Here is a 23,414-nt window from a genome sequence, read left to right as displayed (position 1 = left end):
TCTCAGCAAGGTTGATTCTGGCTTTCCTGGATTATCTATTTTCATCTTTAATTCATGTACCTGCTCTTAGAGAAATGTCCTGTGGGAAGTTACCTTACTTGTCTTGATTCCCTATAGATGAGACCCTGGCAGAGCCGTGACCAGAGGATCTTAGCAGAGTCTGTTCTGGGAGAGGTATGCTGGGTATCCTGAGTTGAAAAGGTCTTCATCGATGCACATTAGTTGGAGGAAATGAGATGTGTGGACATCCCAGCTGGTATTATTAGGGCCTGGAAAATTCCTTCTTCTCATGTACATCAAGTAGCCTAAAGGCCGGAGGATGTGCTGGTGTTACATGAGATATGTGGGTAGATGCCATTGTGCCCCTCTCCAAATTGCCATCTTGGGAGGTAGGACCAGCAAAAGATTTGGTATAGCAAACATGGAAATCTACTCATTGAGTTCAAAAGTATATCCATAGTAGGATACCACTTAAAAAAAAGGAAACATCAAAGTGGGTGACTTCCACCCAATGTACATTCATATGTACATTGCAATATTTATGCTCTCCCTGAGAGCATAAATAGTGCAATCTATCCATATACACGTCTGCATTGTTCTCGGTACACTGTGTAATCAATATGTAAGCATTTATAAACATTTACATATCTGTTTTGGTCATTTTTCAAAACAAGAGTGAGAGGCTGATCATGTATAATATAATGTTTCTTTCCCTTATCCTTTTCATTTAACTATACATTTTAGAACTCTTGTTAGTGAGCATGCTATTTTTAATAACAGAATTATATTCCACAGTATGGAAGTGACTTACTTTTGTCCAATCACTTCATTTTGTGGCCATAGAATTGAGTAACTAGCACTATAAGACAATGCTACAAGAATATCAATGTACATATGTGCTTATGTATTAGTGCTTTTACTTCTAGATAGATTTTGAGGTAAATTTTGGGATAGAATTTTGAGAAGTAGAGATATTGAATAAAAGGGTTTGAAAATTTTATATTAATGGGTATTTTAAGAATACTTTATCAAAATGTATAATAATTCCACATATCTATTGGCAAACTGAGAGAACTCTTTCCTCAATGTTCTCTTTGTTGTAAATTTTGTTACTTTAATTTTGGTAGTATATTTGGAAACTAACTTCAATTTTGTATTCCTGTTACTATCTGAGAGGTTGAGTATGTTTTATTTATTGCTTTCTAGGTTCTGCTCCTCTGTGAAGGGTCTATTCATATTTTTGGCCTGTTTGCCTCACTGGACTGTTTATTCTATTTATTTATTTAATTTATTTTTGCCAGTACTGGGATTTGAACTCAAGGCTTCATGCTCATTCTGTTTGCTTGCACAGCTAGTACTCTACCACTTGAACCATGTCCCCAGACTTGATTTTTTTGTTGGTCGTGGGGCTTGAACTCTGGGCCTGGGCACTGTCCCTCAGCATTTCAGCTCAAGGCTAGCGCCCTACCACTTGAGCCACCGTGCCACTTCCGGTTTTCTGAGTGGTTTATTGGAGATAAGAGTCTCACCCCTTTCCTTCCTGGCCTGACTTTGAACAGTTATCCTCAGATCTCAGCTTCCTGAGTAGCTGGGATTACAGGTGTGAGCCACTGGTACCCAGCTTCTAGTCTTGATTTTTACTAGCTATTTTGGAGATAGAGTCTCTTGATCTTTTCTACTTAGGCTGGTTTCAAACTGGGATCCTTTGGATCTCAGCCTCCTGAGTAGCTAGGAGTATAGGCATAATCCACTAGTAGCTGGCAAGACTGTTCATCTTTTTGCTGCTTTATGAGTGCTCTTGATATGTTAGTGATCCATCTTTATTGGTCATATGTTTTGCAGATTTTTCTTCAAATCAACTTCTTATACTTTTATGGTACATACTACCATATAATTCTTGAATGGTGAACTATGTCTCTTTCTCTTGTGTCTCTTTCTCTCTCTCCCTCTCTTCTCACTCACTCTGCCTCTACCCCCTCTTTCTATTATCATGGTTTGAGCCAACCTACCTTCGTTCCTTCGTTCCTTTGTTCCTTCGTTCCTTCATTCCTTCATTCCTTCCTTCTATCCTTCCTACCTTCCTTCCTCCTTTCTTCCTTCCTTCCTTCTCTCCTTCCTTCCTTCTCTCCTTCCTTCCTTTTTTCTTTGCACCAGGGTTTACACTCAGGGCCTTATAATGCTCAGCTTGTTTGCTTAGCTGGCTCTATCATGTGAGCCATACCTTCAGCCAAGATTTTTGCTGGTTATTTTGGAGATAGAATCTCATAGGCTTTTCTGTTTGAGCTGGCTTTGAATCATTATTTTCCAATTCCCAGCCTCTTGAGCCACTGGCCCCCCTGCCAACTATATGCCTCTGAAAACGTAGGTAATGAATATTCAATTGTGATTTAAAAGCTCTTCCTCACTAGGCACTGGTGGCCTGTAAACCTAGCTACTCAGGAGGCTGAGATCTGAGGACCATGGTTCAAAGACAACCCAGGAAGGAAAAGTACGTGAGACTATTATTTTCAGTTAACCACCAGAAAACCAGAACTGGTGCTTTGGCTCAAAGTGGTAGAGCACTGGCCTTGAGCAAAAGAGCTCAGAGACAGCGCCCAAGCTCCAAGTTCAAGTCCTAGATGGACAAAAAAAAGAAGAAAAAAAAAAGGAAGAAAAAAAAAAGAAAGAAAAAACTTCCTACCTCTTAAATTCTATAGAGAACATTGTCAATTTCCTCTTCTACATGATATTTAAAAATTATATTGTAGGCCCATCATAATTTATTTTTATGTCAAGTTTAAGTTAGAGATTCAGTTCTTTTTACTTCTAAATACTCATTTGGATCAACATTAATTCCACAAACCATCATTTCCCCACTAATTGAACTGTCTTTGCCATATATTTGTTTCCTGTAAAATTAGGCTTGAGATATGGGAATTCCATTTTGTTCTCCTGACTTACTTGTCTCTTACCATGGTGACAAGAGTTTTCCTTTTATATCAAATGGTTATGTCTCCTTACTTGGATTTCCTAGGTATAAAATCAGTAGTTCCATAATAAAAGACTTGCTTATTGTGTACAAGGCCATGGGTTCCATCCCTAGCACTGTCAAAACAATCCTATGCTGGGTGCTGGTAGTTCATGTTGTAATCCTGCTTAGTCAGGAGGTGGAGATCTGAGCATTGTGGTTTGAAGCCAGCTGTGGCAGGCTTTCAGGAGACTCTTAATCTCCAATTTAAGCACCAAAATAGCTGGGAGTAGAGCTGTGGCTGTGTCAGAGAGCTATCCTTGAGCAAAAAAAGGGACTGCCCAGGCCCTGAGTTCAAGCCCCATGACCTACACACACAAGAAAAATCTTTAAAAAAATTTTTTGGTCGGTCGTGGGCCTGAACTCTGGGCCTGGGCGCTGTCCCTCAGCTCTTCAACTCAAGGCTAGCACTCTACCACTTGAACCATAGCACCACTTCTGTTTTTTTCTTCTTATGTGATGCTGAGGAATTGAACCCAGGGCCTCATGCATGTGAGGCAAGTCCTCTACCACTGAGCCACCTTCCCAGCCCCACAAGAAAAATCTTATGGCTCTCAAAATGAGTTAAATTTATCTTTCATTTTTGAATAGCTTATCTTAGTATTTCATTATCTTAGTTTGTAGATTTATAGTACTTTAATGCCAGTTTGTTTGGTGCTTAGAAGTTAGTGATTTATACTTTGATAAATTGTATTTTAACTTTCACTGTATCTGATATTAATGTGGTCTGTCCAGCTTTGTTTACATTTGCATTTGTCTATTTTAATGTTTCTTCTTTAATACATATGTATATATTACACACACACACACACACACACACATACACACACACACACACACACACACACACACACACACAGCCAAATTGGAGTCCCTGTTGCTAGGCTGGCAGTCAGCCACTTGTGACATTCTGTTTTGCCCCTTTCAAGTTGGTTATTATATTATTATTATTATTATTATTATTATTATTATTATTATTATTATTATTATTATTATTTTGCCAGTCCTGGGGTCTGGGTGTGTCCCTGAGCTTCTTTTCGCTCAAGGCTAGTGCTCTACCTATTGAGCCACAGCACCACTTCCAGTTTTTTTGACTGGTTTATTGGAGATAAGAATTTCACAGACTTTCCTGCCCAGGCTAGCTTTGAACAATGATCCACAGATCTCAGCCTTATGAGTAGCTACGATTATAGGCATGAAACTCTGGCACCCAGCCTAGTTGGTTATTTTTGAGGTAGTAGCTTGCTTGTGCCCTGGCTAGCCTGGACTTTGACCTTCCCATTTGAGTTTCTCAGTGTTGCTTGAGTCACAGGTTTACTATACTCAGCTGTTCTTTCCCCATAGCTTGGGATGATAGTTGTGTGCTTCTACACACAGAAGTTGGTTGAGATGGCCCCTCAGTCCTAGATCCTCCCATCTCTAGCTCCAAACAGCTAGGATTACAGGCTTGAGCCACTTTTCTCATCTTTAAAATGTTTTTTTTTAAAAAATAAATCTTACCAATAAATCTCTAGCAACCAAATACCAATGTTCACTTTTCAATCCAATCTGATAATGTTTGATTTTAATAGAAGCAACCAACTTGTGATAATTAGGAGGATAATTGATTCAATGTTTGCATTTATTCGATTTATTTAGTTATTTATTTATTTTTACCATTCTCCATTTTATTACTTACACCGTGTTGACAAAACACAATTTCACCGTCTCTGTCTGTGTTTTGAAATGTGGACATCTTATCATAGTAGCTGATGTCAATTGTTAACATTCTTTTTAAAGACATTCAAGTGCCTCTTCTGGGCAAACATGATATCAAGGATGAACCCCTGACCCAGATGTTTTAATTACCTATTTATTATCACATTTTAGGAAGACCAATGCTACTGATGCTTTCTTACAGTGAAAGAAGATGGGCTTTTAGATATCTTTAGGTCATCCTACTTTCTCATCCCTGTTTTCTAGGCTTTGCTGAAATCATTTGATACTTCTAGAACTGAATGTTAAATTTTCTTTTTTCAAGTATTCCTGTTAACTTATATTTTGTTTCCAGTTGCTTTGTTGCTACCTAACTAGTTTTAACTGCAGGGTTGGTCATTCAGTTTCCATCTTACCCCTCCATCGATTTCTGTTTGAATTCATTCATTTATTTTGGTCAGATGGTGTTATGTGAGTTATATTTTTCTATGAACTCTTCTTGTGTTCCTATACATGTTCTACTAATAGGAAAGTCGATGCCACCTGGTTTGGCTAACTGGCTGTGGGTGAGGGGGTGATTTTCCATTGTCTCCTGGATCCCAGTTTTGCAGATATTTGGTACTTTTGGAGTCTAATTGCTTTTCTGTGGGAGGTTATCTACTCTGTGTGTTGGAGGTATGTAAGTTTTTTCTTATCCTTGATACTTGGGCCCAGAGCTGACATTGCTAGATGTCCTCCCATAACTCCTGAATAGGGCTCAGTTGCTCTTACAATCCTGTCTTTCTTGAAGCCATGGAATCTTGCTATTTTCATTTGTTTAATTTTCATCTATTTTGTTTGTTTCTCTTTTTCTCAAATATTCTTCCTTTTTTTTGCCCTGATCTTTATTTCTTTGTATGTTTGTTCTTGTGATATTTTTATTCCACTTGATCTTCTAAACTACTAATTTAGGTCTCTACAGCAACCATTCTTTTTATCAACTCATCTGCTGAGCTTTTGAGTTTGAAAATCGTGTTTTTTAGTTGCAGAAAGGCTTTTTTGTGCTATAATTGAATATCATTAAATGCTGTTATTATTTTTTGTTTGAGTTGCCCTCTGTCTCTCCTCTAGAGCTCTTGTTTCATCAACAGCTTCCCCCTTCTAAGTGTTTTACCCATTCATCTCTATTGCTTCTAGTCTTCTTTGTAAGGATGTTTCCTTTGTCAACACGGTGGGGCTTAGGACTAGCTATCAGCTACCTTTAGATTGAGATCAATGGAGAGCAATGATAGGGTGTTAGCCTCAGATTCTGTTCTCTGAGAGCCTCTGAACTCTAGGCTACAGAGGACTTAGAAGATCTGTGTGGCTTGCCTTGGCTATCCCTCTGCACACAGGCAGTATGTCCTCTAGAATGTTCTGATCACCTGCAGGTCCTCCCAGGGGGCCATCCAAATTCAGGGACACCTGATCTTGCTTCTCTGTCTGTTATCTGCTGTGGTTCTGCAGGTCTCTCACTCAGTCCTGATACAGACCTCTTCATCCAACCCTGCAGAACCTGGGTCCCTCTTAGATTCTACGCCATGCCTGCCTTCTGGTCTCAGCAGCTGCCAGGCTCAACAGAGCACGAGCCAACTGCATCAGAGGACCCCGAGGCTACATTGTTTAGAAATGCTTCAGTGATTTCTGAAATTTCCACAGAATTTTCAGAAGTATCCAAATAAATACTCTTTACATATTCAGTTTCTTTGTAAAGTGATTAAGGTCTGGAAGGAAAATGAGACGGCAGAATCTTTTCCATTTATTTTGGATCCTGCTACATTCTAACAGAGGGGTTTTAGTTTTAGTTTGGGAAGGATTTTAATTCATTGAAAAGTATTTCTGGAATGTCTAGTCTCAGATTATAGCCTTAGGGTGTCAAATGGGAACTGGTAGGTTTCATCTACCAGAGAATAAGAGTTCTAGAAGCATATGGTAATGAGCTGGAAAAAAGGAGGATTCTGGTCAAGCTTAAAGATTAAAGGGAAGAATTTTGGAATGTTAAAGAAGATTTGAAGTAAAAATCTGAATGCTGTGGCAAGCGAGGATGACATAGGGCTTTATTTCATAGAGGAAGCAGAAGGCCAGCCAGTCACGGGGTGCTAGTGCCCTCAGATTCGCTGGGGAATTTGTTGGCTATCTTATGAAGTGAGAATAACTGGAACACACCTGGGTCATAAATGTTGACCTTTCTATTTGAACATCATGACCGATGACAATGACCTATAACAACCACCAGCTTGTGAAAGAAAAATTCCAGCCATACATCCTCATCTTTTCTAAGATGTAGGGACCTGTTTCATGCTAACAGTGCCTGCGGTTGTCCTATTCATCCCCTGAGATCTTTCTCTAACACCATCAGGTAGCATTGTTTCACAGCTTACAATGAGAAGCTAAGGGATTTGTTTAAAGTCATGTGTCATTAAATAACTGAAGAACTTCATGTGTGTCAATCAGGTGGCTTGCTGTAGCTGTGACCATGTTTTTGGAAAGTAGATTCCATGTAGGTGTGGCTCATAAGGGGCATTGCTTAGGAAAGTAGTTGTAGTCTGCTTGCTCTTTCCCATGTGGGAGATGGGCTCATGACTATGTGGGACCAGCAATTTTTTTTTTTTGTCAGTTGTGGATTGAACTCTGGCCTGGGCACTGTCCTCAGCTCTTCAGCTCAAGGCAAGCGCTCTACCACTTGAGCCACAGTACCACTTCCAGCTTTCTGGTGGTTTATGGAGATAAGAGTCTCAGGAACTTTCCTGCCCAGGCTGGCTTTGAACTGTGATCCTCAGATCTCAGCCTCCTGAGTAGCTAGGATTACAGGTGTGAGCTACCAGCGCCCGGCTTGGGATGAGCATTTTAGAGGACTTCTGCTGCCTGGGCAGGAGCAAGAAACCCGGAGTATAATGGCTGGCCTCCTTCAGAGACCATTCTTTTATAGAATTGGACTGACATGAGATCTTACTTTCCAGATAGTAGAAAATAGAAGAGATTCAAGTCAGCAAAGCAACTACTACATAGAGTGACTGGGAGACCCAGCATCATTACAGAGGGCTGTAGCTCTTGGTAGGACTGTCCTCTGGGTGCATTTCATGGCCTGTTTTTTAAAAAAGGAAAAAGTGAATAATGAGAAAGAAGCAGAATAAATTTCCCCTATTTGCTCATGAAGGAAATGTTCAAACTGAAATTCATCATAAACAGTTAAAAAAGAGCAATACCCAAGAAAGACTTTTGTCCTCTATGGGGAAAAAATAAGTTTTAAGCAAGTATCTATTTACTTGTTTCGTCTCATTTCATTTTAAAAGGCAAAAAGCCCTTACGGTGCACTTTAGATGGTCACGGTGATGAAGCCAGGATTCCCAGAGGGATTGGTTCAAGGCTGAGCTTTGTGCAGTTTGAGCTAGTTTGCTGTCATTTATTTTTGGCTTGATGGGCTGTAGTTTACAGTCCAGAGTAAGAGTCAAGGCAAGGCATCCTTACTTCAACCCACGTGGTGAACAAATATTCAGTCCTCCTTGCCCTGACCTTTTGACTTTCTTGCTGTTGGTAATGATTAAACTAAATTTCACAAATGTTTAGTGAATAACTCTGGGCCTGGAAGTGGGGATATAAAAGTGTCAGCCATCCCCTTTGCCCTGGAGATAAGTGCATTCTTGCGGGGTGGCCACCCTGGGAGGTCCCTGTCTTCGTGTCCTTGGTGTTTGCTAATGTCAAATTCCTGGAGCTTCTTCCTGGATCACACAGGTTTGTATCCTGTATGTTATAGGGATCAACATGGTGGTGCCCCCTGCCCACATCCTTTGTGGTCCCTGTGGGCTTTGCCATGGAAACTGATAGGTAACCTGTGTTGTCTGCTAGCCAACGTCCTGTATTTGAGAGTCGAGTTCCCATTGTTCTAAACCCTCTAGCCTTACGAAAATCTATGGGGGAAGCAGCAGTTTGCCTAACTCTGTCTTGCAAAATAGGACATAGGAGTGAGGGAAGATTAAAATGTGCTTGGTCCTGGGTCAATCAGAGATTTTGGGCTGTGGTTCAAGCTTCCACCTTTTTCCTTAACCCATTGCGGGCAGAATGAATCATGTATTTGTAAATCTGATCTTTAAGAATTGTCTCTCTGTCTCTCTCTCTCTCTTTCTTATACTGGTTCTGGGAATTGAACTCAGGGCTTCATACTCTCCTTTAGCTTTTTCACTCAAAGCTGGCATTTTACTACTTGAGTCACACTTCTGCTTAGAGCTTTTTGCCGGTCAATTGGAGATAAGGGTCTCACAGATTTTTCTGCTCAGGCTGGCTTTGAACCATGATCTTTAGATTCTGCTGAATAACTGGGATTATAGGCCTGAGCCACTGGTGGCGAGGAATTCTTTTTGCATGAATCTGATACCTATATGGGAGTTGATAGAAGTCTTTTGGAGTCAGTTTTTCCTGCTTAGAGAAAAAAGACCAATCAGTATAACATTAATTCCTCCAAATTTTAGAACAGATGGTTTCCTGAGCACTATGAAAAAAAGACAAACTGTGGTAATTACCACAGGGTTAGCAAGGACTGTACTAAGAACCAAGCCTGCCACACAAGACTCCTTTCCCATGGCTGTTATTCTGGGAGGTAGAGTGAAGGATATAGTGAAGGCCGAGGGGCTGCCATTTCTGCTACTCTTTTCCCTATCCACTCTAGTTATCCACTGTGCCAGGACATGTCCAGTGTTCATGGACGCTGTGCTGACACTGTGCTTGCATTTCCTGCTGAGCTTTGGTTTTACTTCTTTGAGGTTGCCTTTTGGATAAGAAAGATGTTTCTTTCTTTCTGTGACTTTAAAAATCCTTGAACTATTTAATTCCCAAGATGCCTGCTATTTGAAAGATATTCTCCCTGGAGTCCCTTGCTATCTATAAGAAGGGGAAACCATGACTTGGTTACTAGTGAATAGTGCCTAGAAATAGTGGTTGGCAGGGATTTCTATGTCTGCATTTAGAGAAAAACAGATTTAAGAGGTAGGAAGAGGAGAAGGGAGGAGCTGGTGTGGCTATTTAGAAGCCTAGAATATTATTTCCAAAAAGCCAAAAAAAAAAAAAAAAAGACCGCAGAAATTAAACCAGTTTTTGAGAGATGGGTCTCAAAGACAAGGAAAGAATGGATTTGCTTTTAACGATTTCAAGTAGAATTGAGGCTGTTCGTACAATTGTTGAAAATAAAATTGGTTAGAAAATGATGTCAGCAGAGAGTGGAGACAGTGAACCAGGAAAATAAATGAGCCTGAAATCACCTTCTATTTTATAAATATTGTTTCTGGAGCTAAGAAAATTGAGATAGATTATTCTCTTTTTTTTCTCTCTCCCAACCCATGGGTGGAAGATGCCCTGCGTATCCCATTTGGACCTTGTGAAGAACATCTCATTCTTGCCCTCGTGCGCTAAGTAGCTTCGTCTGCATTTAGACACACTCCATTTCCCTTTCAAGGACCACTATCAGCGGTAGCCAATTACAAACACACCTCATAACACATTATTGAGACACACAGCACACAAATAAGCTGGAGAGATGTTTAATGATTGTACCACATTACGTCCATTACAATCTGTCCTTACTGCCATAGGACGGAGGGGCCAGTTCCTGTGTAAGCTTTTCTGTACCTGGTATCCTCCTGCATATTTCATTCCCACTCTCTCTTAATTAGTTATAACTCAAGCCAAACCAGTTTACACTTCCAAGAAAGGAACAGGGGTATCACTTCACATTCTGACATTCCCCTTTGAAGCCAGAGAACTCCTTGTCTTCAGTTTTCTTAAAGTATCAGCACTATTAACATCCTGAATTCATCTGAGAACAAAGGTTGATGCATTTTCCAGCTCGATGGGTGGCTTCCTTCTGTTATCTGTTTCTTGGGGAGAGGTAAAAGGTGGGCAATTTAGAGAAATGTTATGTAGGCAGTCACTCCTTCCACTCTTTTATCTGCAGGTTTGATTTTGTACTGAGAGTTTTCTGTGTTTTATTTGTTCTGCCATTTGTCATTGCTGCTGTTTTGAAGTAATGACTGCATTTGGCCACAAATAATAGCTACTTTCTAGGCCTGGGTGACACAGCTGCTGATTGAAGAAGCACAAGACCTTTTGTTATGGTGTTAGAGGATGGAGATCTGGGAATGGGATAAGAGCTAAGCTCCCAGGAGGGGAGCAGGGGATAACCAGTATCCTCACTTGGTGAACTTGGAGCTTTAGCATTGATCAGATTCATTTGCTTTATCCACAGTTGCACTGACAAAGGAAGGAAAGTTACTGTCTTAAGAGTTACTGGCTGGTTAATGGCAGAACTTATCTAGAACCTCATTTCTTGGTTGGCTTTTTGTCCAAGCTCTATGCAAATGCAAGCTGTGCTGCTCTTGCTTCTAAAAAATGCAAAGCTCAGTAGGGAGCAGGAGCTGCCCACAGGGATGCTGGAAGCTGGCTGGACACTCGGGCCATGACAACCATCACTGAGCATGCAAATGATTAATGCTCATATGGTCCTCATTCCCCCAAGGACACTATTTCCCTGCTGCAGAGGCTTCTGTAAGAGGGCATTCAGTTTCAAAGGATTCTTTTATCAAAAGATTGGTTTTGATCCTCATTCTTTTAGAAAAATAGAATGCCCGGTGCGTCTACTACGATTGCCTTCCTTATGTGTTGCTCTTGTAGTTCTGGGTCCTCTTTGAAGCAGTAGCATAGCACTGAGACAACAAACCTCTGTGTTTGCCTTTAAGTCAGGCAGAAATGCTTTGGAGCTTGATGGAAAACTGGGTTAGGTCTTCTTGAGGCTGTTTGTGTAGTTGATCTGGCAATGTGTCCAGCCTTTCAAACTTGGAAAAACTTACTGTTCACACTTCACTCATATGTTCCCTGGTCCTGGCAAGCAAATTGCTCTTGAAGAATTTTTGTTTCCATCTGCTACTTCTATTAGTGAGGGTAACATTTGAGACTGGTATAGTGAGGGTGGAGTCCTAGGACCATCGTGGCTTGATGTTGACCATCTATATAGCTTCAAACTTTAGTGTTCACATAGGGTCAGAGGCAGGAGTTTGGGCTTGGTGTTTCCTGAATTACAGAGCTTGGCTGAGGGAGCCTGTGTTTGCTCACAGCCAGGCAGATGGTGCCAAGTAGTAGCATGTTCCTACTGCTACTTTTGCAGTCAGTAAGAGAAATAAGACAGGGCCACTAGCAAATGGATGTTTTGAAAAATCTGTTGTCTGAGTGTGTGTGTGTGTGTGTGTGTGTGTGTGTGTGTGTGTGTGTGTGTGTGTGTGTGTGTGTTGCTGGGGAAGCAATGGGTCACCTGAGATGTGTAATAAGCACCTGATGAACCAACTGTCCCTGGCTGGTGGTATATAGTGGTCTAAGTCTCAAGCCCTTGGGGAAACTGGAGAAATGGGGGTAGGTTGATCAGAACCATGGACAGCACCTCAGCTCCTGAGGATTAGGTATTCCAGACAGCTAAGAGGTCTCTGCTTTTCTGATCTTTTAGAAAGAGCTAGCAAGAACATTAATTCTTCTGCCCATGAGGTAATGAGGAGACAGACTCAAGGATGATTGGCTTGAGATGTGGTGACTCAGTAGAACAAGCAAACAAGCCCTCTAGAATACTGGGATGGTTGGCATAAAACATCCTCATTTACTTTCTCCTCTTGGATTTTGTTACAAAAGCAACAAAGAGAACAATAGAAAAGTCCTCTAAATGTCACTTGCAGCAGAATTAGTGGATAAGAATAATCTGTCGAATCTGAAACAAGTTTCAGGGCTGCCCTGAGCGGTTGATTTTGAAAGAGAACACAAGGGGAAACATAGGAGAGTGATTGATGGGTCCATGAACAGATACCAGTGAGCACTAGCAGAATGCACATCCTGGAGGTGCAGAGAAGAGGGGACATTCTAAAGATCTACTTTCCTATTCCTTATTTTCAATGGGTAGGGACTAGGGTGAGCAGAGTTGAAGGAAGGCACCTCCTGAGCTTGTTGTTTCTTGTTTTTAAATGAGATATGGTTTTGCTATGTAGTCCAAACTGGTCTTGAACTTGTGGTCTTCCTACCTCTGGTTCCTGAAGGCTAAGATTGTAATTGTAGACCATTATGCCCAGCTCTTCCTGAGCCCCTGGATATTAGCTTCCCTCATAAACTGTTGTTTTTTTTTTAAATAATGAAAGCTGCTAGTCTTCCATCTCATCATAAGATCATCCTACAAAGAGGAAGTACAAGCAAACCCACCTTATACCATAAGTAATAAAAAATTATGCCTGTTAGTAGAATTGAAATAATAATAATAATGATAATAATAATATGGGCTAAAATGTCACAAAGAGACATGAAAATTGCCATCATATAAAGAACATTACTGAGGAAATGTTCTGAAGGAGCAAGAGGAAAATTGGAGGAAATATTCTCAAGGAACAAAGGAAAATTGTAATCAAGAATCTAATAATGAATTGAAAGAAGCCAACAAAGCAGACATCTCTGTGCAGAAAGACAGATACACCTAAGACATGAATATAAAGTTGGAATGGTTGAAAGGAAAGTAGACATTGTGGAAAATAGAACATGGAACATGAGAAAAGCAAAGTAATGCAATTGAAATAAGGAAGCATTCATAGAAATTAGAGAGAAAATGGTAGATATAAAAGACAGGCAATGGGGATCCAACATAAGCATATTTTAAGTCCCTGAAGGTACACACTAAAGAAAAAATATTTAAAGTATTAGTTTGGAAAGTTTTCATGAAAAGAAAATGACTTAAATCTAACCATTGAAAGAACATAACTTGGGTAGGAGCAGTCAGAAAAATTACCCCAAACAATTGTGGAAAAGGAGAATAATCACTGCCATTCCCACAGAAGCAGATCATAGGTGTGAGTGTGGAAAATGTGGCTAGTATGGCTAGAAGACTACTAACAGGGGGCACATAAGTATATGGATTCAACTAGTAAATAAATGTATAAAGAACAATGGGAACAATGTTTTTAGTATTTTAACAATGACTTATAAGCATGGAAAGAGAGAGCTTAGAATGATGGATTGGGATTAGAAGTATTGGTGTGCATCCAACTACTTATTAGCTCTTTTCGTTGAGGTAGTCCAGAGGCATCAAAAGTCTACTAGTAAGAGTACATCTGGTATAGTTAGATCTTGGTTTCTAAATACTCCCCATACACCAAAATTTACCAGAGAGCCTCAGAGAAATGATGATGATTTTTTAGGGATCTGGCATAGGAAGTGTGCAAGGAACCTGAAATACCTTCATATGCCAGAGTCAGCCAGTGCTCAAGAAAAGTTAGAGGTCTGTCAAAAGTACATGGGTGCTAGCCTGAATGGATTTCTACTGGCCCAGTAGAGACAAGATAAACATGAGAGGAAATCAGGGTATCAAATTATAATCTATTGAATAGGATAGGAACTCTTGAGCCCATACTGTTGTCAGCAAATGAATAAATGAATAACTATACAGATAAAGAGATAAGTAAAAAATAAGTGAGCTATGGAAAAATTTCCTTACAACAGAATTACAACTGATAATGTGATGGATTTTCCATGGTAATGGAAACTACTGGAGGTAGGAGGTGTTAATAGATGTGTCTTATGGGTGGAGGTTTTGTAAGGAACAATATTCAATATTGGCATGATTTTCAAACAGCTTCTCAAAAAATGTTAAGTAAATTAAGTAAAGACATGGTGAACTGTCACTGGCAAAGCCTGCAGCCAACCCCTTGACCAGATGACCAAAGTGGATATCACTACTGTTGGGAGGGATTGAGCTAGTTGGCCTGAAGATGTCCTATACAACAATAGAATGACATCATTTCTATTGCATTCTTGCCAAGAATACATGGCCTGTGTCTGGTCCCAAAAACATTCAATGAACATAAGCATTACAGAACGAAAAGACTTTTTCTTTGAGCCTTCTAAGGACTTAAGAAGCAGAGAAAGACCAAGATGCTATTCTAGATTGGAGGAGGCTGACGACACTTAAGAATTAAATGTAACAGGTGCTCATGCACAGGATTCTAGACCAGGCAGGGAAAAGAGCCATGACAGAACAGTTGGAAAAATTCAAACAGGTTCTGTACATTGTGTCTGTGCTGCTGTGTCAGCATTGAGTTTTTGACTAGGATATCTGTCTGGTGATTATAAAGGAGAAAGGTCCTTGTCCTTGGGAGGTAGGCACTGGAAATATCTAGAGACATGGGCATTGTGCCAAAAAAATCTCTATCTATTTGTGTGTGTCTCTTTCTGCCAAAGTGGAGAACACACAGTAAAATATCACCACCTAGGGAATTTGTGTGCAGAGAGAATAGACTTTATAGTTTCTTTGTAACTTTTCTTGAAGTTTGAACTTACTTCAGAATTAATAAGAAGATGCTGGAAAGCACAATAAATAAAAAGAAAGAATCCATTGGGAATGGAGGCAAACAGATGAAATCACTTAGGATGAGAAAAATACCATGCTGGCCAGCCTCCTCTGCAGCAACAGTCAATACCCAGATGAGAGAGAAATAGTATGTGTAAGACAAGCTGGGAAGGAGAGTATGAACCAATGATTTATGTCCATCCTAGCCTTCTCCCAAGTATAAAGACAATTTTGGGCATGCAGTAACTCAGGGAATATTGTTCTCCTGAGCCCTTCCTGAGAAAACTAGCAGTGAATGAACTTGAGCCAACAGTTGAAGACAGAGGGTGAGCACAGAATATTTCCAATGATAAGACTAAACCCAAACAAGAGGAAGACAAATAGGAGGATTAGAACAACAAAGGAGAATATCAGTGTTCTGTGCTCTGGTGATGTAAAAGTGACATTACTAATGTGCATGGCAAAAGGTAATGGGGAAAGGAGGAAGTTCTTGTATACTTCATTGTATAAGAGCAGGGAGTCAAGGATGTAATTTTGTTGTAAGCACAATTATATTTAATAAAAATGGTGAATATGTGAAAAGATAACTCCTTTTTTGGTGGTACTGGCATTTGAATTCAGCACCTTACACTTGCTAGACAGGTGCTCTGTCATTTGAGCTATGCATTCAGCTCATTTTCCTAAATTTTTTGGTTTGTGCCTTATTTTTGCATTGGACCAACTTAGACCATGGTCCTTATACCTACACCTCCTATACACCTGAGATTATAGATGTGTACCACCACTACACCTTACTTTGTCATTTTGAGATGACTGTTTTCCTAACCTTTTGCCCCATCTGGCCTTGAACTTCTATTTTCCCAATCTTTATTTCTCTCATAGCTGGAATTATAGTTGTAAGCCACCACACCTGGCCTGAGAAAGATAATCTTACTGACTGAAATAAGGTTGTGGAAGAGAGAGAGCATAGTCACAGATAGAGGTGCTCAGGGACTATGTAATGTCATTCTTTTTCTTCTTACATGTGAGTGCCATTGCACAAACGTCTCTGAACTTTCAAAACTGGCTTCCAGAGACATGTCTCTTTCCTGTCACACCCTAAACATGCCTTCACAATATCTTTGCAAAAAGAAACATGAAAAGAAGAGAAAACATTCCTATTTTATGTTTGATTATACTATAGAATTAATAAGTTAGATATAAAGACTGGTAAAGAATATTATATAATGTGTAGTTATGAATATAAACACTAGAAGAAAAATACAAAGCTTCCTAGAAGAATCACACAGGGGGAATAATCACAGAAACTAAAAATAATGTCGTAAGTCATATAAAATTAGAGCTAGGAATAGCTTGTTTGCCTTATTGCTAAATATAAGTGAATTTAACTTGCCTTTTACAAGGATTTTCAGATTGTATCACAAATCAATACCCAATTCTGTGTTGTTTATAGAGATCTCCCTAAAGGAAAGCCATATAGGAAGGTTGAAAATAAAAGGATGAGTAAAAGAACTGCAGGCAAATGCTTATCAGGTTAATAAAAAATAAATGTAGACATAAAAAGGAGTCATGAGCTTGCATCAGACAAAGTGGAATACAGCTTAAAAGGCATTAAATATGATAAAGGAACTTCATAATGCCAAAAGGTACATTTCGCAATGAAAACAAAAACAGACAAATAAGAATTCATAGCAGCAATACTGAGAAGATGAAATTTCAGGTGGTGGCAAAGAGAAATAAAAGGACACTAGTAACAAAGCACTTTAATTTACCTGTCTTAGTCTCCAGATAACTGGACAAAAGTAAAAATCAATATTGAAAACCTAATTAGCATAAGTAATAAAGGAGAGCTGATGGATAAATATCAATGCCTATAGATTAAATGAAGCAAATATATCTTTCAAAGTCCCATGAGGCATCCACAAATATTGACCTTCTATTAGGCAACAATGATAACCTCAATAACTCTCAAAAGGCAGAGAAAAACACAGGAAATACTCTCTGATGACAGTGTAGTTGAACTAGAAATTAATATGAAATAAGAAGAATATTGAGTTGAATGTGAAGTCAAAGCAAAACAAAGCAAAAACACCCAATATATGGCTCAAAGAGGAAAATGAAAACTAAAACCGAAGACTTTCTAGAAAATGACAATTAGAAAAAACATTAAGTATCTGAACAGATGTGATATAACTGAAGCAATTCTCAGAGGGAAACTGATGGTGTTAAATATTTACATGAAGGAATGATAAAACATAAATTAATCATCTAAGTCGAGGAGTTCTAACAGAATAAAACAGAATGCAGAAACAAGAGGTAGATAAAAATAGAAATCAATGTGCTGGGAAATGAAACAGTTGGAATACGTTCTGAAGCTGTTTTTTATTAGGGGTAATGAAAGCAACGGATAAACTATGAGTAAATGTAATCAAGAAAAAGTGAGAGCACGGGAAGGTATTAAAAGAATTGTGGACTCGAGAAACAAAGGACTTCTACTCATTTTGTTGTATCATTGCTAAATGATTCCATGCTCTTGACCATATATATGGTATATATAGGCACACAACTGATGGATATTAGGAGGAGGTCACAGAATCAGAGGGAAACAGGGGAACAGAGGGGCCCATCAGCTGCACTGGACATAGATGAACTAAGCAACGCAAAGGAAGTGATGGGATGGAGGGACTGAGAGGGAAAGAGGGAACAGCTTACACCAAGCAAAAGGAAAGACATATACATATCACCTGATGTGGAAGAAATCGTTGTATTGTCAAAACTCATAGAATGCACAAACTTTATAGAACGCAATAATGACAATTTGCCTTGTGAAGGTTAAAATGTGTTTGTGACTTTAAGTATCACTATTCTACAATACTGTAAAATATGTGAACTTTATATAATCACCTAATCTCAATAAAAAAAGAATTGTGGGTGATAATAATATCATAGATTACTTTGCTTATCTCTATGAAACTATATTTGAAAACCTGGGGAACTGGACTATTGTCCAAGAAAATAAAATTTTCCCAAATGATACTAGAAGCAGAAAATTCATACAATTATACTTTGTTCCAAAGGAAAAAAGTAACAGTCCATATGGTATTATGGGGAAAATCCTGTGAAACTTCCAAGGAATAGAAAATTTCAGTATCTTTTAGAACACAGAGAAAGAAGGAAAGCCTAACAAAAGTAAGCACAAATAGAAAAACCAAAGAATAATCCAACCTGTGAGTGCCTCTTCAAAAATCATTTAAAAATGAGAACAATTTTGGCAGTACACTTGAAGACAAATATGTTATGATCAAGAGTTATTGATGGAAGCTAGGTGTGGTTGGACATTGGTGATTATTAGGACTAAGAAATGATAGCTTCAAGAATGCTGAAAAGTTTTTTTTTTGAGAAAGTACAGCAATCATTTTTACAAAAATATACTCAAAAAAACAGGAATAGTTAAAATTATATAGTTAAGATACTTTCCTATTTAACATACTTAAATAAATTTATCATACTAAATGGGGAATCCTAGAGGAATTTTTACTGAAGAACAAGGACTTGTACTCTTAGTCTATTATTCAACACTCTGTTGGTGGTACTTACCACTGCAATTAGGTAAGGCAATGGGAAAGGGGGAATGATGAAGGGGCCATTGTTTTCCTGTGTGCATGATGAGGTTGTGTGGCTGGGAAACATAAGAAAAATCATTAAAAATTACTTCATATAATAAAATAATCCAATAAAGTAGCAATATGTAAAAGCAAAATCAGTGTATTTCATATCTACATACATCAAATATACAAGGAGAGGAAGAGCCCCTCCCCAGTTTCAATAGCACAAAAATTGTAACATAGCTAATATTAAACAACATAAAACATAGGCTCAATATGAAGATTTTAAAACACTGCCAAGGAATTCTAAAGGAACCTAGAGAAAATGGGAAGATATGCAATATTTATGAGTAGGAAAACAATGTGGTTCTCTCTAAGTTAATTTGATCTAAAATGGTGCCAGCAAATTTTTTTTTAAAATACACAAAGTTTATTTTAAAACTTAAATAAAAAAAAAAGTAAGAAATTCTGAAATGGTCGCACTAGATAACCAGAACTCATGATATTACCTCATTTATTGAGACTGTTATAGGCAGATGCACAGATATCTAAAAGGAACAGAGTGGACCATTCCGAAATGACTCAGATACAAATGGTTACTTAGCACTGGATAAAGGCAACATCTTGATGCACCAGAGGAGAAGGTGTACATAGTTGGATTGAATTCAAGATGAAAATAAACTTTGAAGTGTTGAACCTATAGAAAGAGTGACATAGAGGAGGTGAATTTTTATCATACTACATTATATTTACTTACAATATCAAAATCCCCTTTGTACAATTAATTTATGCTGATGGAAAGGAAGGGAAACAAATAAGCAAACAAATCCAAAACTTGAAACCAAACCAAACAACAACAACAACAATATATATAAAAATCCACATGGAAGTTTCAGGAAAAAAACCCAGAGATCTTTCTAACCAAGAAATGAACTAAAAAGACAAATGATGGGTGTACTCAAATGGTAGAGTGCTTGCTAGAAAGCATGAGGCCCTAGGTTCGATCCCTAGTACTGCATCTCCCAAATAAATAAAATAAAAATTGAAGAGACATGACAAGAGACCAATTAAAAGGTAAAAGGCTCCAAAGAGCCAATAAATAAAATAACATATCCAGTAGAAAATACTAGATGGGGAAATTGCTAGGAAAATGGTTAATGAAAGAGAAATATGAAGGTCTCTAAATATGTTAAAGGATATACTCAACCATCCTTATAAAAATCAAATTAAAGCTATATAGAAATAATGTATATTTACAGGTTTTTTCATCTATCAGGTTGCACAATGAAAAGAATAAAAATAAAATATAGAATATTGTATATACTAAGCAACATTTGTTCAAAAAGTAGGCAGGATGTGGGGGTTGCAGGATTAGAATAAATACTTATGCTTGTATCTATATTCATAAGCAATTTAAGGATATAGTAATGATGTTGTAAATTGGGGATGAGACAGAGTAGATGAGAATCTTTTCATTGTACACCCTTATAAAAATGTGATATATTTGTTTTTAAAGTAAGCTATTATACAAATAGAAATGTGATCTATTTACTGATATATTTAGGTCAGAGTACATTATATGCATTGTGTGTATAGGTGCACACTTCCTTATCTCCACCTATAGAAAATGATTTAAATGCTTCTACTTCAACCACATGTAATGTGTCTCAACCCTTTCCTACTCCCAATAAGCCACATAGGACAGAGAGAGTCTAAGGAGTCCACTGTGAATTTTTCAGGTAAAATCAGCATCATCTTGAATCACTAACTTTTATGAGGCACTGGAGTGTTTGTTTGCAGAATGGCAGCACATTTGCTGAGTGTGCAGTTTGCATCTCCCCTGATGATACCTTATGGATTGGGATCAAGCATGAGATGCTTGTTTTGCAGGTTTTTAAATAGAAACATAGAATTTGATTGGTATCAGCTTGAGAGTACAGTTTCCAATGAAAGTTTAATCCAGAGAAGCTCTGATCAGAGAGAGCATGTGACTTAAAAATGTTGGAGTTGGGACAGGTGGTGGTGATTCCTTTGATCATTTTGTGAACTTTTCCATCTTCCCAATGAAGAAGACCTTGCAATTCATATAGAAGGAGCTTACCTAGCTATTTCTGAGCTCCAACTACAAGCAGGGGTTCTGAGCTTCAGTTCTGGGTTCTTTTCTATCTTGCCCATTTCCCTAGATACAAATGTCAATGCTCTACTACTCTACTCTGGACAAGATGATATTAAGAGAGGCTCCACACTGGGTGGAGGTGAAGTTCCAACTGTGTTGAGACTGTAAGTCACAGGAAGCTTGACCCTAAGGCCTTAAATTAAAAAGAAGATTGAGCTAATGTCATTACAAGATCCAGGTAATGCCCTTGTGCTCTCTCTGCAATGTAAAACGAATTTTATTTTCTCCTGGCCCATAATGTTCTCCAAAAATATATGTTCAATGTTTTTGCTTATTTATTTGGTAGCTCTATGGTAGTGTTGTAAGGTAAATGATCCCAGAAGCCACATTTTAAAATACAGAATACTGGAGTCTTTATTATACAGTGAACAGGCTGCAGGCCACCAAATGTTACAAAGGCCTGCAGCACACAAAAACACATAACCCAGCTAGGAAACATGCTAAAGATGAAAGAAATAACAAGAACAATACCAACAAGCCAATTTAGCTCCATGGAAAGCTGAATTGAAACTCCATGATGCCTGGAGACAAGCCAGGAGACAGGACATAGGACGATCACCGAGACACATGTGGCAGCATGGAGTCCAGTGGCTAGGCTGGTATGGACCTAAATAGGTCGTCAAATGGGGCAGATCCTCAGGAAATTCCCCGTCCCAGACACTAGACTGACAGATTCAGTAACCTATCAGCCAAGTGCCTGCCCCTGCCTCTAGGAATCCGGGCATGCCCATTACCTGGGATGTGAGGTGTGGGGGGGGGGATGGCTTTCCCCCAGCATGAAGACAAGATGCCAGACCTACAATCCACCATGTGGCCAATATGGTGTTGGTCAGACCTGATCTCCTTACTTCAATAGCTGAGACCTTTCCTAGCTTTTTTAGGCATTCTTCCATGCCTGGAGCATGTACTATAAATATCCATGGAAGAAATTACTCCTCTCCTCGGGGAGTAGAAAGGTAGTGAAAGACCCCCTCCCTAACCAACCAGGCCCTGAGCCTCCTTTTTTTAGGGGAACAGAGTTTTGTATCTAACCACGCTATTTCTGGCTTCTGTAACATGCTTTGCTAAGAAAATTATATTACCCCCATATTCCCCCTTTTGATAACTAACCTCACCAGTTAATCAATAAGCCCACACCCTACTAACTAACCCCACCCCGCAGTCAGCCCCCTGGTGTGAGCGAACGATTAGGCGTCGACTCGGACAAAGGTCACTTCCTCATACCAAGGGCCGGAGACACACAACTCGGCACGTACACCGAGGGACCCCCTCGAACAGTGATTGGCCAAAACACATGATTTGTTTTAAAAGGATTGGCTGCCTGCGTGCAGACCAGGTTGTAATACTTTAAATTTACTGGCTGAAAAAGCGCGGGCACTCCTGTAACGGACAGAGGGGTCCCATAAAAGGACCATCCCCGGGACTGCTCGGGGTTCCCAGCCACTGACCCGAACCTTGTGGATCTCGAGGTCACGTGCACCTGGGAACCTGGGCATGCCCAAATAAAACCCTCTTGCCTTTTGCATCTGGTGTCGTCTGACTGGTGCTTGGGGCAGGGAGGTCCTGATATGGGGGACACCCGAAGTCGGGGGTCTTTCAGTAGAAGATGGAACAAAGACAAGCTTGGGGGAGGGCGGTAGCAAGAGGATTGTTTCCTCAGACATGAGACTGTGGCAATGGACTCTAGAGGCCAAAATATAACTGTTGTCCACTGTACCACCAAGACTTTGGAGGCAATCTACTTTAGCTCTCTTCTTTGTTCTCTAAGAAAAATCATCTTCTCTGTCCTATTTTCCCTTCCATTGGATTTGACTCAGGAGGACAACAAGGAGCTTCCATAACAGTGATTAGTTTTACCTCATCTCAAGCAAGCAGGAGGCCGAGGAGCAGCTGGCTCTGTAGAGAGGCTTTTGCTCTCCCTGCTGGAGGCTCATGACTTGACTCTCCTCTGTTTACATTCAGGACTATATGATGGTAGGGAGTCTCTCAGCAGGGAGGGAAGGGTACAGATTTTGATGATACTTCCAATGAAGCACAACCTGAATGCTGGCTCTACAAGGATCCAGTGTGGGGGCCCAGAGTACTGGGTTATTTTCAGAAACCAGCATCCACTCTTACCATACCTCTCTACTCAGGCCAGATTGTGATTTGGCTGATTGGTGGTGGTAGTGATAGCAGTGGTCTGTTTGTAGATGTATTTTCTCTGTGTGGACATTTCTGTAGTTTTCAGAAAAGGTGCGAGTCACCAGGTGTGTTTATCAGAAGACATTAATTGGAAACCAGGACAATCACATGTTAATTGTGTGAGCTTAGACCAATAATTTAGGTTCTCATTGTAATGTTAGACTTCTACAAAATAGTGATAATGGCTATGTCTTTCCTCTGTCTTCTCAGGATTGATATGAGGATCAAATGAGATAAAGCGTGGACAATAGCTTTGAAGACTATAGTGCACAGGACAGAAGCTAATCTTTAATGATCCTATTTTGTATCCCCATAAAATTATAGATCTTAAGGATTTCCCGAGACAAAATCCCTCAATGTCAGGAGAGGAAACTA

General features: G+C 39.3%; 1 protein-coding gene across 2 annotated transcripts in view; it reads left to right on the top strand.

The window, feature by feature from the left end:
• Positions 1-23,414, top strand: part of Galnt14 (polypeptide N-acetylgalactosaminyltransferase 14) — a 212,606-nt gene that overhangs the window by 17,236 nt on the left and 171,956 nt on the right. The gene's annotated exons all lie outside the window — the stretch shown is intronic.

This window comes from Dipodomys merriami, unplaced genomic scaffold (assembly GCF_024711535.1).
Source record: "Dipodomys merriami isolate MVZ:Mamm:240054 unplaced genomic scaffold, mDipMer1.0.p SCAF_17, whole genome shotgun sequence".
Lineage (NCBI taxonomy): Eukaryota > Metazoa > Chordata > Mammalia > Rodentia > Heteromyidae > Dipodomys > Dipodomys merriami.
This window is presented reverse-complemented; position numbering and strand designations above follow the sequence as displayed.